The 16,914-nt window shown below is 40.4% G+C and overlaps 1 protein-coding gene across 2 annotated transcripts in view; it reads left to right on the top strand.

Moving 5' to 3' along the window:
• The window catches only part of sertad2b (SERTA domain containing 2b), a 44,491-nt gene that overhangs the window by 11,473 nt on the left and 16,104 nt on the right, over positions 1-16,914 (top strand). Inside the window, exon 1 of one of the 2 annotated variants that reach the window (XM_084949417.1) lies at positions 11,258-16,054. The exons of the other annotated variant lie outside the window; for it this stretch is intronic. The gene's annotated coding sequence lies outside the window, so the exon portion shown is untranslated. Of the gene's footprint in view, positions 1-11,257; positions 16,055-16,914 lie in introns of those variants that run through there. 2 annotated transcript variants of the gene reach the window in all.

Raw genomic sequence — 16,914 nt, 5'->3', positions numbered from 1 at the left:
CTGCTTTAGGGTACGTGTTTGAGAATTATACCACGGAGTCAGGTACTTCTGATTAGAGACCTTAGTTTTCACTGGAGCTACAGTATCCAGAGTCGTACGTAGTGCGGAGGTGAAATTATTAACAAGATAATCGACCTCTGTTGGGGTAGCGTTCAGATAGCTGCTCTGCTCTGTGTTGGTACAGGGCATTGAAGATGATAACAGTGGGTGGATTATATTCTTAAACTTAGTTACAGCGCTTTCAGAAAGACATCTACTTTGATAAAATCTACTCTCCACCGCTGTGTAATCAATTATTGTAAATGTAAATGTTATCAGGAAATGATCAGACAGGAGAGGGTTTTCAGGAAACACTGTTAAATGTTCAGTTTCTATGCCATATGTTAAAACAAGATCTAGAGTGTGATTAAAGTGGTGGGTGGGTTCTTTTACATTTTGAGAGAAGCCAATTGAGTCTAATAACAGACTAAATGCCATGTTGAGGCTGTCATTTTTAGCATCTACATGGATGTTAAAATCACCCACAATAATTATTTTATTTGAGCTCAGAACTAAATTAGATATAAAGTCTGAGAAATCAGACAGAAACTCTGTGTAAGGCCCAGGTGGACGATAGATGATAACAAGTAAGACTGGTTTCTGAGTTTCACAGCTGGGGTGGACAATGTTAAGCATCAGGCTTTCAAATGAATTAAAAGTCTGTCTTGGTCTTTCATTAATTAATAGGCTGGTGTGAAAAATTGCTGCCACACCGCCCCCTCGGCCTGTGCTTCGAGGTTTCTGGTAGTTAGAATGACTCGGGGGTGTTGATTCATTTAAACTAACATAATCATCCTGCTGCAACCAGGTTTCTGTAAGGCAGAGTAAATCAATTTGTTGATCAATTATTAAGTCATGTACTAACAGAGACTTGGAGGAGAGAGACCTAATATTTAATAATCCACATTTCACTGTTTTACTCTTTGGTTCAGATGTGGATACTGTACTGTTCTTTCTTTTTGATTGTTTATGTTTAAGTTGTTTGTTGCTGGTTTTTAGTTTGTTTTTTGTCTTTTTGGAAGCTGACACAGTCTCTATGGAGATGGGTTTTTGGGGGGGTAGCAGGAGGAGAGAAGCTGCAGAGAGGCGTGTAAGACTGCAACTCTGCTTCCTGGTCCCAACTCTGGATAGTCATATTTTGGGGGGTTTAATAAATTTGTCCATATTTCTAGAAATGAGAGCTGCTCCATCCAAAGTGGGATGGATGCCGTCTCTCCTAACAAGACCAGGTTTCCTCCAGAAGGTTTGCCAATTATCTATGAAGCCCACATCGTTTCTGGGACACCACTCAGACAGCCAGCAATTTAAGGAGAACATGCGGCTAAACATGTCACTCCTGGTCTGATTGGGGAGGGGACCAGAGAAAACTACAGAGTCCGACATTGTTTCTCAGTCAGTCATTCTCAGCCAGCTTTTTAAAAATGTTGTTATCTTTTTTTATGTTGCTTAATGCCTCTGTGTGTTGTGTGCACTGCTGCAGCTCCAACTGCTGACCGTGATAAGTTGGCCGAACTACAATAACTAAAATCCCGTTGTTTTTGTTTCTGATCATGAGTACGCACCTGTCGGTTCGACCCCATGCAGCATCCTAGCCTCACATCTCTCAATTTAGATGTCTAAAAATATCTGGGAGTGCTGTAAGACTTTAGTGTGATAAAACCAATCAGTGGCTGCGTGGATGGACGGTATCTGCTGCAAAGAATTTCACATGAGCTCTCCCTGCATTTCTAAGCTGTCAAATATTTCTCTGCTAATAGTAAAACTGAAACTGCGTTACTGTTTGGATAATTAACCATGTGGTTGGTTTTAAATGGACACCTGCATCACAAGAGGTCGCAATAATCACCTGATTTTAAACTGTGTTGACTGTGGAATTGTGCCTGCAATTAATATCAACATTCAGCTTGTGCCGCAGCCATATCGTGTTTTAGGTTTGCTTGTGTGTTTGTGTGTTTTTGTGTCTGTGTGGCAGAAGCTGGTTTTCATGACTCGTAGCTATTGGATGGATTTTTCTTTTCAATAATTAATGAGGAGGAAAGCAAACACATCCCTCTGCTGAATAAGGACAGTTTGTGTGTGTGTGTGTGTTTGTGTGTGATCAGGTGTTTGTTCTGGCTTGTATTGTGTTTCCTCGTGTTTACTGCTGGAACTGGTGCTGGGCCAGTTTACTGGGCCAGATTGCCACAAAGAGATTTGATTAAGACTGTTGTAGACAAGACTGGGACATACTGGTTTGGACTGGGCTGAAGTGGACACTTTAAAGATGAGTCAAACCACACTGATTAGCCCAACCCCAACCGATTGGATTGGTCTCCGGTGGACTGGATTGAGCCTGACTGGTGGTAAACTGGTGGTTAATTCAGCTAGGCCATGAAATCAAGCTCAGTCACAATCAGCAAATACTGTTCTACACTTATATTTGGCATATAGGGGGTGCTGTTTTAAGCTGCTTTATCCTGCTTTTCTTCTGCAAGCCACTTTGCAACCCACCTCCACCCTTTTTTCTTTTACATTTTTTGCTCTGTTGTGTGCAGGGTGAACAGAGCTGTCCAGCCAACTATAAAGTACTAGAGATGGAAGAGTCCTCCTTACATCTATCTATCTATAGAGTTGCTGCCAGAACTGTGCATGACCAGTGTGCTCGGACAGGATTGAACCAGATTAGTCTTGGTTTTATTCAGTCAAGTCATTTTTTCCCAGTTTCCCTTCCTATTTAACATTCCCATGCCTCAAGAAGCAGCTCACATTCTCAGATTTTCCATGTTGTGGTGCTTCCAAAACATCTCACTTCATTTAATTTCAGTGGTAGTTTGTTTGTTTCAGCGGTTTAGGCTGAAGAAGGTTGGAAGAAAAGCATTTTTCTTACAGGTTTGGTTTGGCTCACAATTGCTATGGTGAAGGAGAAAGTTAAACTAAATATTTAGCAGGCCGTTCTTTGTGCGTGTGTGTGTTTTTCCCCCCTCCAGTCATTGCTTTGACTGCATTCCCCCTGATTTTATGAAGACAGATTTTATTTTGTTGCACAAATGGCTCTATTTTAGTCCCCCTGCTAGACCTGTCCACTATAATTAGCTGCTTTGGCTTTCTGCAGCTAATGCGTTTGTGTGCTCATGTTTTGGACAAAAGAGAAAATGGAAAAAATGGGATATATGATAAGATCCTGCCTGATTGGGCCTTTTTAAAGGTTTGTAGAGGTTTGTAGAAAAATATGGTGGACATTTTTCTTAGTTTTTCAGTTCTTATATAAACATTTGTAATTACTAGTTCCATATTCAATATTCATTCGTATTCATATTGAGCAATGATGAGTCATGAAAACCAAGCACAACCAGATCCACTGGGAAAGACAAGGAAACTCTGAAAGCTCTGAAAATAACTTTCATATGCCATGAAATAGTCTGAGTCCGATTTATCTGGTCAAACCTTTCTTTTCAAGGTCAACATCCAACTTTTAGCTCCATCTCATGTAAATATTATCGTCTACGTCCTCAATGCTGTGTCTGCTTCTGGTTTGGTGTTACCAGACAGCTGACTGAGTGTGCATGTGTTTCTTTTCATTCAGTCTCATTAAGTAAATGACTGAATCACATCTGATGTCGCACATCACCCCAGTTTTCCTCTTGGGGTTTTTTAGGGTGTGCTCATACAGATCATAGGGCGGTAAATGAGTTGTGTTGACTGCTGACTCATTGTGAAAGACTACTACCTGTTTTGACAGTCTGCCAATATATGGAGTCCACCTGAAATACTGGGCATGGGTCTCATTGTGACCTAGACACCTATCAGTTGCATGAAGTTCAAGACATCTCCATTAATGGACCATGGAGCTTGCATTGATTTGTAAAGCGTTATCCTGAAGGTCAGAACAATTTCCCATCTTCACTAAATGTTTATCGGTACTTTCAAATTATTGTTGCAGATACAAGTCAGTACAGCAAGGGGCTTTCTGTGTCAACTGCTAACCAGCTCAGCAACCAAAAATGTATAGGAGCCAGGGACATCTTTCCATTATTATCAGTGTCACATGATTCATTGACACCATTAGTCCTCAGCTTTATGAAGGTGCAAGTTTACAGCCATCCACACTAAAGGGTGGATCAGCACCTGGGTAAAATTCACAGCCGTACTTAATCTACTTCCACGCCCGGTGTAGATGCGAAATGTTTCCGCTTAAATGTCGGTCCTTTGTGTTTCCTCAAAGCTCGCAGCTATATCAGGGGAGAACCAAGGCGAGTTTGCACCAACAACCTTCTTGCTGTGAGGCAACAGTGCTGACCTGAGCACCGCCATGCTGCTGACATAGCACGCGGATTCAGAATCAAACTTGCAGATCATGCATGAAATGCTTTTCATTTAACTCAAAGGAAACGGTAAAGTCTTCAAGTAGCAAAACCCTCCCTGTCATTATTATGTTATGTTTTGTTCTTTCGGTAGATTGTGACTACTGCTTACCAAGTTGGGCTTCAGAGTTGCTCAGATCAGATGGTCATGATGACACGGCTCTTGTGACTCAGGTCCTTTATATGTGCCTGTTTTCTACCACATCCAGCACAGGAAACAACTATTCACACGCCATCACGTGGGTATCCTGGACCAGTTTTATTGTGTAATTATTGTTGTTCACTTCATCTGTTCACCTTAAGTTTTGGCTTGTGTGTAAAACACAGTTCAACTGTGATCCCACCTCAGCATCAGTACAGTTGTAGATGGTGTGCTGTAGTACAGTTATAAACATGCACTAACCTTGTAGATCCATATATTTATGACGACTACACATATAAAACACTTTTTTACAATGAAACTCTGAAAAGAACATTTTACTCAGGGCCCCCTGGTGGGTTAACATGGCCACGATCAGATATTAAGTGACCCTGACTTTGTCATTAACTTTGATCATGACAACAAAAATCACACTGATGATAAAAGCTGATTTCCCATTGAGTTGTATTCTGCTTGCATCATATTCATTTCTAACAGAGGCGCATTTAAGTTAGTTCTTCTCTGGGGTTTGTAAGAAGTCATCCGGTGAAACTATGAAAGGCCAGGCAGAAGAATCAGGCAGTGGAAAAACAAACAGAGTAGTCAGAGACTTAATCACAACATATCTGCTGGAATGCGCCGACCTGCACACTTATGATATATTGCAGAGGATGTCTGGCAGTTTGGCTTAAAAAGCACACACACACATCGTGATCATGCAGGTTTCTGGAGCTGTGATTTGCTACAAGACTACTTACAGAGTTTGAGATAACAACTGAGCTCTGTTTTGTTGCTCAAACGCAATTTTTATGCATGTGTGTGAATGTGCTTTGTGTCGACTTCTTTTTTGTGGGAGGGGAGCAGGGGGGTCAACACATGTTCATCTGTTTTCCCCCAAATATGTCTTTTTTGTGTGTATGTGCCGAGCAGAATGTGGACAAAGGACTGGGTGTCTGGAGAAGGTGCCGGGGAGGGGAGAAGGGGACGATGGGTGATGGGTGGGGGACTGGACGAAAGGATGATGGGTGGGAGTCTGCAGGGGACGGCTGGCTGGCTGGCTGACTGGCTGGCTATGTTTATAGATGTGAGTTTGTGAGGGCAAAGGTGGGTGTGTGTGGGTGTGTACATACATCTGCATATCTGTCTGCATGTGTCTAAGAACATGCAGACTCATCTGCCGGTGAACCCGTGCGCGTGTGTACACTGCCTGTCTGTTTGGAGGCTTGTGTGCAAGTGTGTGTGTGTGTTTCTGTGTGTGTGTTCTTTTGTTTTGCTCTGGGTTGCTGGGTGATGGGACCAGCTGGGAGGGCTGAAGCCATTCACTTCCCTTCTGCTACCCTGAAGGCAGCCAGCAGGGAGGGAGGGATGGAGAGAGATGGTGAGGTTTGGGGGTGGGGGGGGTGGGGGGGGGGGGGGGTTGAGAGGGGGAAAAAGAAAAAGAGGAGAGAACCGTAGAGTATGTGGACGCAGGATCTCTGCATGAGATTTAAAAGGAGCAAACGCAATCAGGCGAAACAGAAAGAGGCTCGCAGCAATAGTGGAGAGGCGAGGAAGTTTTGAACCAGCTCAGGATGAATGAAGAGATTCATGAAGGAAAGTTGGGGGGGAGAGACGGAGGGAGGGAAAGTGTGTCAGGCTGAATCGTGACAGAGCAGTGGAGCTGACTCAGCCAGTCTGGTCTGGTGTGGGAGGGCAGCAGTAAGGAAAGAAGTAATAGATTACTGAGGATGGATTACTATAACCACAATTCTGATGCACTTTTTTTCTTGTCGATACAGCAAACATTTTCATATTGCCAGATTATTCCAGTAAACCGATTAATAAATGATCCCTGGAGAGATTTGGGAAATTTGGACTTTCAGAAAACAGCACTATTGGGAGTGAACAGTACAAGAATCCACCTTTTGTCTCCCTAAACGCCGTCAGTCCACTTGGTTGTAAGAGACGAAACTCATATTCTGACACCTCGAGCTCACCCTGTGACTTTCTGTTTTGTTCTCTGTCAGTGTGATCACACAGGTGTCACGGAAATGAGTGTACAGCGGTGATTTTAAGATGCTCCCGTTGGCTCGGTGAGGGTTTTCACCGGGCTTGCAACTGCAGTGCTGTGTGACCAAAAACAAAATAAGACAGTATTGTACAAGTGTACAAAAGGGTACAAGTCTTCCTTCTCTCACCCCGACCGGTCGCAGCAAATGGCCCCGCCCCTCCCTGAGCCTGGTTCTGCTGGAGGTTTCATCCTGTTAAAAGGGAGTTTTTCCTTCCCACTGCCGCCAAAGTGCTTGTTCATAGGAGGTCATATGATTGTTGGGTTTTTTTTCTCTGAATGTATTATTGTAGGGTCTACCTTACAATATAAAGCGCCTTGAGGCGACTGTTGTTGTGACTTAGTGTTATATAAATAAAATTGAATTGATGTGAAAGACTTTGTTATAACATCTAAATATGACGGCATTTTTGCTGATGGAAGTGTATCGTGTGAACTGAAAACCAAAGAAGCACATTTTAATCAAAGCGGTGTGAGGGGTGGTTCTGTTAAGGAGATGTGAAAGTGTGGGATTTTTTTTTCATAACCATGGCCGTCCATTCATATGGACATTCATATTAGTAGAAGGAACTCTGTTACATCTGACACAAATGTCCACTTGGTTCAAGGATGGACTGACTAGAATCTGATGGCAAAGTCATTGTGGCTTTTTACAAATACATATGTTTGCTTCTATCGGTCAGGCTAAATAGAAGAAGTGATGATGTCTTATTTTCAAAAATGTCTGATTCAGGGTGTTATAGGAATGTTCTGCAAAAACACCTTTCTGGCTGTTATTTAATGCAATAACCCAGGAACACCCAGGAATACTGAACTGGTAACATCTTGATGTTGTGGACATGACTTTTGTCCTTCAGCTTTCACTTCAAAGTTTTCATGTGAGTTCAGGCAGACATGGAAGTAAACTGACACTTGTCTGGATGACAGTGGCAAACAAGTGTAAGGCAGAAATTTCTTTTTTTTCCAATGTCTTAGCACTGAACGAGTCACCGGCAACTCATCTAGGATTAGAGGTAGGGTTAGGCTAATCTCCATCTGTCTCCAATAATTTTGTCTCTTTGGAACACCCAAATGGAAAATCCTTTAACAGACGGATGTCAGAGGGAGCTCATTTTACCTCATGAATCAAATACGGCCCACTTTGATCTTAGCCGAGCCGGACCAGTGAAACTCCTCTTTCTGTCAGTGTAAAGAAGTTTAACTGCTCATTTAATCCTGGAGGTATCTCAATGTAGGAAAAAGACTTTTTTCTACACAATAAAGAAATGCTGAAGTAGTTACTGAAAGAAACCTGTCAGCATGACTCAGTGATTGTAAGAAATAAATGTCTAAATGCAGCTCACAGCAAGGACTTTCCTGTAATCACAAAGCAGAATTTTTTTGTTAAATAAAATAGATGATCCACATAAAATGCGATACTTTACTGTTACTGTTTTACATACTATTCTATAGTACAGCATTTTTGTTGTATACTTATATAGTGAAAACACATGATTTTTTTGTGTAATTTAAATGTTTGTCTATTACTTCATTGCTGTTATATGAATGGCTGTGGGGGAGGTCTTTGTTAACTAGGTGTAAAATTTGTTAACATACAGTTAAAAAGTCCAAAATTGATGCCCACCTTCTCATTTTCCAAAGTTGTCCAGTGGGCCTGATTGGAGTCTTTGCGGGACCAATTCTGGCTCCCTAGGCCTTATGTTTCACCCCTGTTTTAACAGAAAAGTTTGTCAAAATGTGCCCATTTTTGCATGTGGCAAAAACAAAACCCTAACCCCCAGGCAAGTCCCCCGGCGATTTGGTGGGTGTTAAGCAGTAAATTTATCACCGTTGTTTTGCTTGTTATTTTTGTACATTGTTCCGAGTGCATCCTGGTTTTTCAAAAGCTACACCAGAGAGGAAGAATATCTCTCTGTGGATCTCGTGACTGGAAGGAATAGGGGCGCATAAAATGAAGCTGCTTGGTAGCAGAAAATCGGGAGAAAAAGAAAGATGGATAACCAGCTAGGCCGTATAGCTACTAGCTGCTAGTCTCTAAAGCTGCTTCCTTGTGTGCCCTGACTTGTGTGTCAGCTCGCTTTCTCTCGAAGATTAATGACCTTACTGTTTTCAGCTACAATATCCCCCCACAGAGTTTTCAGTGCAGTTTGCTTTGACATGAAGTGCATTTAAAAAAAAAAAAAAAGGAAAGGAAAGAAAGAAAATGCTGCAGAATTTACTGTTGGAGGCAAAGCGGCAAAGATATGCATGTGGGAGGAATTCACTCACACATGAAATGACACTGCAGTGAGTTGGTAAAAGCAATAACACTCAAGTTTTTACTATTACTACTCCACCTCTTTTTACTATGACTAACACGTTTACTGCTATGACTGCCATCACTTTCAGTATTTCTCACATCAGCTGCTATTTTCTGTACTTAGAACTTTGTTCAGACTAGTCATGCTAGTGCTAACCCCTGACTGAATTCAGTGTTTTCAGTTGGTGGACAGAGGTTTCTGTGTCCTAACTACTAATGGTAAGCTTTTCTGTTGGAATGTGTGACACTCACACACTCACTGGTTTGCTATGGATGGGTATACACACACACATACACATTAAAGGGTTGGGGAAACTCCTCATTAAACACATAACTGAGTACGGTCTAAGATACATCTAAAATAGTTGTTTTAGCCTCAAATAATGGCTTTATTTTCCTTTCAACTTCGGTTTAAGTCCATTATCATATATAATTTTGGTAATCTGCCTCTTGCCTGTTTTTGGCATTCGTACTCTGATTTGTTAATCCGTTATAGAACATGGGCAGTAAAGTCAGGGACTTGAGAGAGAAAAACAATTCATGTCAGAAGTTATGAAACAAGGAAAACAGAAAAGTTCCCAAATGAAAGAGAAACAGAGCAAGAACGAGAGAGAGGGAGAGAGAACAACAACTTCTTTCCTGTAAGTCACCTGACACTGGAGGCGTTACAGCAGTCGTGAATAAACATACCTCCCTCCCTCCCTTTCTTTCTCTTTGTCTCTGTTTTTCTGTATGGCTCTCTCACCCATGCTCAAGTCAAGTCACAAGCCCTCTCTTTGCAAGATGAAAAGTTTTGTGCAGAGCGACCTAACTTTTTTCTATTTATAGAGCTGTCGCTCGGAATTCTTCAGTCACTGGACAGAAAATAAAAAAGCGGTGTTATTTTGTTTGGGGAAAATGGCAACTTGGAAATGTCTTTTATTTAAAGATCATACTTTGCATTTTGTGTTTTGAAAAAGTCAAAAAAAAATGTGTCTGTTTTACAAGAAATGGTCACCTTGCTCTTGGATCTCAACCTCGAGCTTACTCCTCTCAATGAAACCCAATTTTGAAAAAAAGCCTCAAAATACTTTAAGATCTGAATTTTTTTTATTTTAAAAGAAAAAGGAATAAAAAAGCAGAAATTGTTTCCTGAAACTGAGGTACTGCAGTTTTTACCAATGTGGCTTTTTTCTGCTGTGGATTAACGCTGACAGTACTGCGTGCTGTAGGCTGGTTAGATATTTACAGCAGTAATTGAGTCTAATTTAAGTAATTTAAGTCTACTGTAATAAACCATTATAATAAAAATTTATTTTTACAATTTTTGGAATAACAGTAGAGCTTTATGGCACAGAGGTAAGAGATATATTAGACATGCCTATTAGCAGGAAACGTTTGATTGTTTTGGTGATGGAAATATGACGATAAGAAATATATTAAATATAGTCTGGTTGACCCTTCCATCACAACGCTCATAAAAACTCGAGGATTATCTTGATTTGCCAATAAAAATACCAATTTCCAGCCAAAACTTGGTATACAGTATAGAGAGTGCATACAGTAATAGAACATGACTAACTTGACTTTTAAGAATGGCAATATGAAGAGAAGGAAGAAATCAGACTGTTATGAGCAGATGTTTGCATTCACAGCAGCCTGAGGTGTGTGGATTTGATCTCACTGCATGACTAATGGGCCGGATGTGAAACCATCCGGTTGAAATAGCCTGAATTATCCAATCACAGCTGAACGAGAACGAATGTAAAAGTATAATGTGAAGAGTAACTTCTTCTAGATGGTGTCTCTGTTGCTCTAAATACTGTATATAAAAGATGGATGCATCTGTCTGCTGTCTGTGTTTTGGTCACTGCCGTGTTGAATTTTGGAGCAGGATTGAAACGCTACGTCCAGATGAACAGAATCAACTTCTTCAGATTTCCTTAACTGGACCCTATCAAAATAGCTGCTTACTAGCAGTGTTGGGCAAGTTACTTTGAAAAAGTAATTAATTATAGTTACTAGTTACTTCTTCAAAAAGTAACTGAGTTAGTAACTGAGTTACAATATTCTAAAAGTAATTAATTACTTGAAAAGTAACTATTGTGTTACTTTAAAAAAAAAGTTTAACCCTCTGGGGTCCAGAGTATAATTGGCCATTTTTGACTACTTTTGATTTTCCCTCTACATTTTACCTTTAAAAACTATTTACTTTGCCTTGTTTGGTATCATACTTTTCAGCACAACCTCACGTGTCTGAATTAACAGTTATGTTTTCATTTTGACATAATTAACACAATTGAACTAAAATCAGACAGAAAACATAAAATCAGAGTAGAAAAAGTTATATTTTTTTACTTTAACAACCACAAACATGTTTAATGAATCATATTTCATAACTTTCATAACTTTAAATGCAAATATAAATGGTCAATTTTAAAATCATATGCACAAGTTTTGCAAACAACAAAGTTATTTGCAGCCATTTACCTTTTACCTTTAAAAAAAACAAAAAACATTTCAAACTATTTACATAACAACCAGCTGCTCAATAAGACGCCACACAAATTATTTCTGCCACTCCAAAAAAATAATTTCTGTCCACTATAAAGGAGAACATCACAGCCTGATACCTGCAGGTCTGACAGCAGCAGGTGTATCACTGCTCCTGTTTCTACCTGGAGACAACAGTCGCCTCATTGTTCTAACACACAACACAAAACTATCCACAACACATTAATTACACAAGACAACACATGAACTACACACTTCAAACACGCTAAACGTCACAAATTTCTCACATCTCAAAACTTGCTCTCTCTCTCTTTTTCTGCTGTCTCTCTCTCTCTCTCTCTCTCTTTTTCGCCGTCACTCCTAAAACTTGCCCCTCTTCCTAAACAACCAAATGTCATGTTGCCATATCATGAGCTGGTTAGTTCTCCTGTTCGTCCTTTGCAGAGCTGAGAACTTTCCCCATCATTGCGTGTACTTTCATCCACTACCTGTTTAACTGCATTTTCAGAATGAACACCTTAATGAGTCACTATCCAGTCTCAAGGTATAAAGTGGTAATACTCAATGCTTGCTGGTTAGCTTTAATAGCCTTCTCATAATCGTTTACACAACATCATAGCTGTTAAGTCTTCACTTTCTCCTGATAATTTTTGTTAATTTCATTTGAATTTTTGAACTTTTCTTTTTTTTTAATTGTTATTAAATGTTTTTACATATTTTAGCTCATCTTTATTTAAGCCTACATAGTCTATTTTCATGAATGAAACTGATTTGGACTGCTTGGCCAACAGTGTAGCTATAAAACCTGACATCTCAGCTTTTGCACTAAAACCAGTGGCAGCTGTGGTTTCTGAGTTACAGTATCTCAAGATAATTAATCCCGTAATCGTGAAATAAACTGTTTACCCGGGATCACTGCTTAATTGTCCAATTTAGTTTAGATAACAAACTTTATCCTAAGGATAAAGGGAAGAGCTCTTTAATGAAAGCAGCTTGTAAAGGTCATGGTGTACAGAAGCTTGTTGTCCCAAGATAAGCACACATTTATCATATTTAGACAACAGTTTTTTATTATGTAGCAACAGCGCAGTAATTCAAGTGCAGTCAAGTCATAGGCTTAAAAAGACTGAAAAGCCCCATTTGTCATCTCTGTGGATACGTAATGATATAATTGGGTCATGTCAACCATGAGATTGCAGTTTCAAGTCATGTGAGAAGCCTAAAGATTTGTGTTCTCTTTTGATGTGAGGGTTGCTCTGTGATTGAAGAACAGTAGGATGCAGTGCAACAAGTCCTAAAAGCCTGCTCGCACTCGTGTATTTTTTTTCCTGCTGCACTCTTACAGCAGTACGGACTGGCTCCTAAATTTTCTACTCGGAGATTCAACATTTTATTAATGCTCTTCTGAATATGCCATTAATTGTAGATCTCATTAATGCTCATTTGGCTTGTGACAGCCTCCGTATAACATCGGCAGACATACCCGGCCATTGACTGTCACAGCAGCGTGCACAGATCACCAGCGTTATAAGAAAAACCATCAGGGAGTTTAAGCGCCATGACTGCATTTTGGAAGCATATTCGACTAAAATGGAAGCACTGTAGGAGGCCGAGTCGCCTTGCTTACTTGTACTTCCCCTTTTGAAGTGCATGAGTCAAGGCACTTAACAAGTGTTTGAAGTCTCAATGTAATGAGAAGAAAAAAGATGATGAAGTGTGTGTGTGAGAGAGAGAGAGAGAGGGAGGAACAGGCTCTGTCCACCTTTGTGTGGGCAGTTATATCAGTTTAGACTGTATAGCACAAAATTGTGCCACTAACTGCGGATATATCACATCAGGGATAAAGGATTTTGTGTGTATGCACGTGACCGAGGTAACAGCTGTGTCTGGGCCAAAGAGGGGGCAATGGTGGACTCTGATAAAGAGACGGGGCAAAGAGACAATGAGAGAGAAGAGGAGGAGGTAGAGACAAAGAGGGAGAATGGGAAAGAAAGCAGATGGGTGTTTTTTGGTGTGGAGCCCTTCCCCTCCCTGCTCCCCCCACCCCAATGTTTTCTCCATGTTGGGCCTGTGTGCCACACCCATGTCTAATAGTGTTAATAATATTCTCTTCACACACCGTCCCCAAATCTGTCAGCACACGCGGATGTTTCTGCTGGTTTTACTCTTCTTCATTTTAAGACGTAAACTTAAAGGGGAGAAGAGTAACCAAAGATGATCAGCGGTGTAGTTTCCACTTGTGATAGAACGTAAACATTCTGTTACACAATCCCTTTACAGTAAATCACAATTACTTTGACATTAGATTAAGGTCCACTTGTGTGGGATGACAGAGTAATAATCCTTTACGATAACAAACAATGGGGACAAAGTATTTTAGCACTGTAATGTAGTTCACCACAAGCCATTTGCTTGTTCGATCAAGGGGCAATGGTACTGGTCTTTATATGAATTATATTTTATAGAAGATGTAATAATTACCATATAACTACATCTGGTTCATGCACTGGCTATTAAAGTTGGCATTGACCTGTGAAGGGCGAACCCAATGCAGAAGTGTCTTGAACCTACATTCTTTTTAATGACCAGCAGGGGGCGAATACCGTGGTTGCAAAAAACCCGCAGGTTTTGTAGAAGTCTCTGAGAAAACAGTCCTTTGCTCTCTTGCTATATGATCCCAGTAAAAAATGGCCTTTAAATGTTCAAGTCTTAATAAATTTTGATGGTCCTCTTATTATAACAACACAAAAAAATTGTTATCTAATTTGGTAACGACTCAGTGTATCAATCAAAAGATTGGCGTTTATAGTCAGATCACTCTCATCTCCTCTTGACTTCTAGTTTCAAAAAGTGAAGAGGGCAATGGTGGAAACACTCAGCTCAAGGCTTCACAGCAAAACGTAACAAACCAATGGTTCACCTCACAGTGCCCATCTCCATCTTTTATATACAGCCTATTAGTGACGACAGATGACGCACTCAAAAACTATATCATTGTTGAGTTAATTATTAAGTCGCTGAATGAAAAAAGCACTGAAGATTTAGTATTTATTTATTTGTTTATTGAAGACCAATTAAAAATAACTCAAAATGACAGTTCATTTGTAACCATCCAGCTGAATTCCATTCACAAGAATCAAAATTCTTATCCTTATTATCCTGATTCTTTTTCACCCACTCTGGAAGCTGACCCAAATATCAGTTGGCTGATAGTGACAGCGACTGATCGCATTTGTCTCTATGCAGGAAAACTTGTGTATAGAATATAATGCATTCAGAGGGTAATTTTAGAAACACAAATGCACAAATCTGACTGTTTCCACATTTGTAGCTGTGGCACATTCAGTAGAGCATCAGTTAAAGGTGGGAAGACAGGTGTTGTCTTCACAGTCTTCACTAGTTTGTGATGTACATTGGTGGAAATTGCTGGAGCCTATCCCAGCTTAAATAGGGTGAAAGGTGGGCTACATGCTGGATAGGTTAGCAGTCCATTACGGGATTAACACAGAGAGATAAACAACCAAACACTCTTACAATTTGATATATCAATATCAGAATTTTCCACCTCCTTAAAATAAGCAAATGAAGTATCAGATGGACTCGGTATCAGTAGTAACAGCAATTGTAGCAGTAATAACTGGAAATGTACAGTAGGCTGTTGTTGTAATGGTTGTAGTAATACAAGTAGCAGAGGTGTTAAAGTGTTCAGCAGGCACAGCAATGTGCCTTTAACACAGCAACTAAACTCAAGACTGCTTGCCATGCAGGACCGCATTTACTTCAGTGAATAAGTCACCAGCAGATGGTTGGAAGTTGCTGTGATACTTCCTGTATTACTAAGAAAAATACACAACTGAGAACATAATCAATGCATTGTTCACGTCAACGGCACTTATGATTAACAGACACACGAGTGTGAATCAACTGTTGTGCTCGGTGGCATTTTTCAGCTCATGTGTCTGTATGAATTTAGAGAGCCTGATGATATGAAAATGCACCTCGTGTTGTCCTGCTGAGTATAAATGGAACATGATGTTCGTGATCTAATTCTGGTGACTGCCATAATCCCTGTGTTACCACCCAAAGGTGCAACACAGTGATGGATGAAAGCGCGGTGATGGATGGATGCAGCTTCATGCGCTGGGTGTTGAGTTGGACCAGTGAACTCACCGTGAGTCAGGTTCACAGTTATAGTGGCACACACACACACACACACACACACGCACACACACAACGTGATGAGTAAGTTATCTAGTTCCTGGTCTGACACGAGAACCTCGGAAAAAATGAAATAATTGGATGGCAGGAAAATATGTAGAATCGGAGAGACAAAAACAGAGGCACAGGAAGAAAATTAAGGTTAAGGCATCAGCAAAAAGTTTTACTCAGTGAGGGAAATAAAAGAGCAAAGGAGAAATAAATAGATAAATGGAGGGAGGGAGGGATATTGTGGGTGCAGCTCTCTCCAGTTGGTGTTGCTATGGCCCTGCCCTCCCTGCTCACTGAGCCATTTCCTGTTTTTGACCTGAAATCTTTATTTAGAGCCATCCCTCCTCGCTGCTCTGCATTCATGAGTCAACTCAGAGTCCAGAGAGATGAACGCGCTACTAAAATCAGATCTCCATTCACCACAGAAACTACGTATGCACCCTGGCTAACCCACTGGTTATCTGTACAGCAGCCGGGGCTTCATTCGGGTCTGTTTGCATGATTAAGAAACAATAGGATACATCCTTGTTGCCAAAAATAACCATTTCTCTGTCTGATCTGTTGCTTCCACAAGTTCTTCAGTGCTGAATCATTGAACAAGTTCGTTTAAATAATACTGTACTTTGTATGTCTCTCAGCACTTATCTAAGCATGAATTTAGACCCTGTTATGCCAGAATTAGAAATGAAGCAGGTGGAACATTACATGGTGGAATCAATGGAAGTTGTGTAAAAAGTCGCAGAAGCAAAAGCATTTGATTGTGTATTGAACTGTGATGTCTTTGGAGTTGTGAGAGAAAAGAGACCCCAAAACCTTGGAGTGTTGTTTGTCATTCACTCTTATGTCCTATAATCTGGTATACAGAAGAGAAATAACTAGAAAGTTGATAGGAGTGAAATTTTAGAATTTGTGTCATGAAATTTTCATTGAATATCTGCTAACTACGAGCCAGAGCTTGTTATTGAGTGAAGAGATGTACGAGCCTGAGAAGAAAACGACACAGTGATGTAAGCCGCACAAGACAGAGCTCAGGGAGCTTCTGCAAATGAAGACTGTAAAGAAAAGACGAACATAGCTGCGGTGGCATCACAAATTGGTTTAAAGTCTTGATGTGCCATTTTAGGTATCAGATTCTTGTTGTTTTCTGTTTCTTTTTTCCAAACTAAACATAACCAAACTTGGAAAATGGTGTGGAGCTGTTAGTATCAGTTGATACTATCATTGGCTGGCTAGCTTCGTTGGCAGGATGAGGGAGTAATTCAGTGTATAAGTGCAATTGCTTTTGCCAATGTTAGCTGCTGTTAGCCTCTGTTAGCTGCAGTTAGTGATACATTTCTTAAAGTGGATC

The sequence above is a fragment of the Perissodus microlepis genome, chromosome 13, assembly GCF_051167445.1.
Source record: "Perissodus microlepis isolate ML-2025 ecotype Zambia chromosome 13, ASM5116744v1, whole genome shotgun sequence".
Taxonomy (NCBI): domain Eukaryota; kingdom Metazoa; phylum Chordata; class Actinopteri; order Cichliformes; family Cichlidae; genus Perissodus; species Perissodus microlepis.
This window is presented reverse-complemented; position numbering and strand designations above follow the sequence as displayed.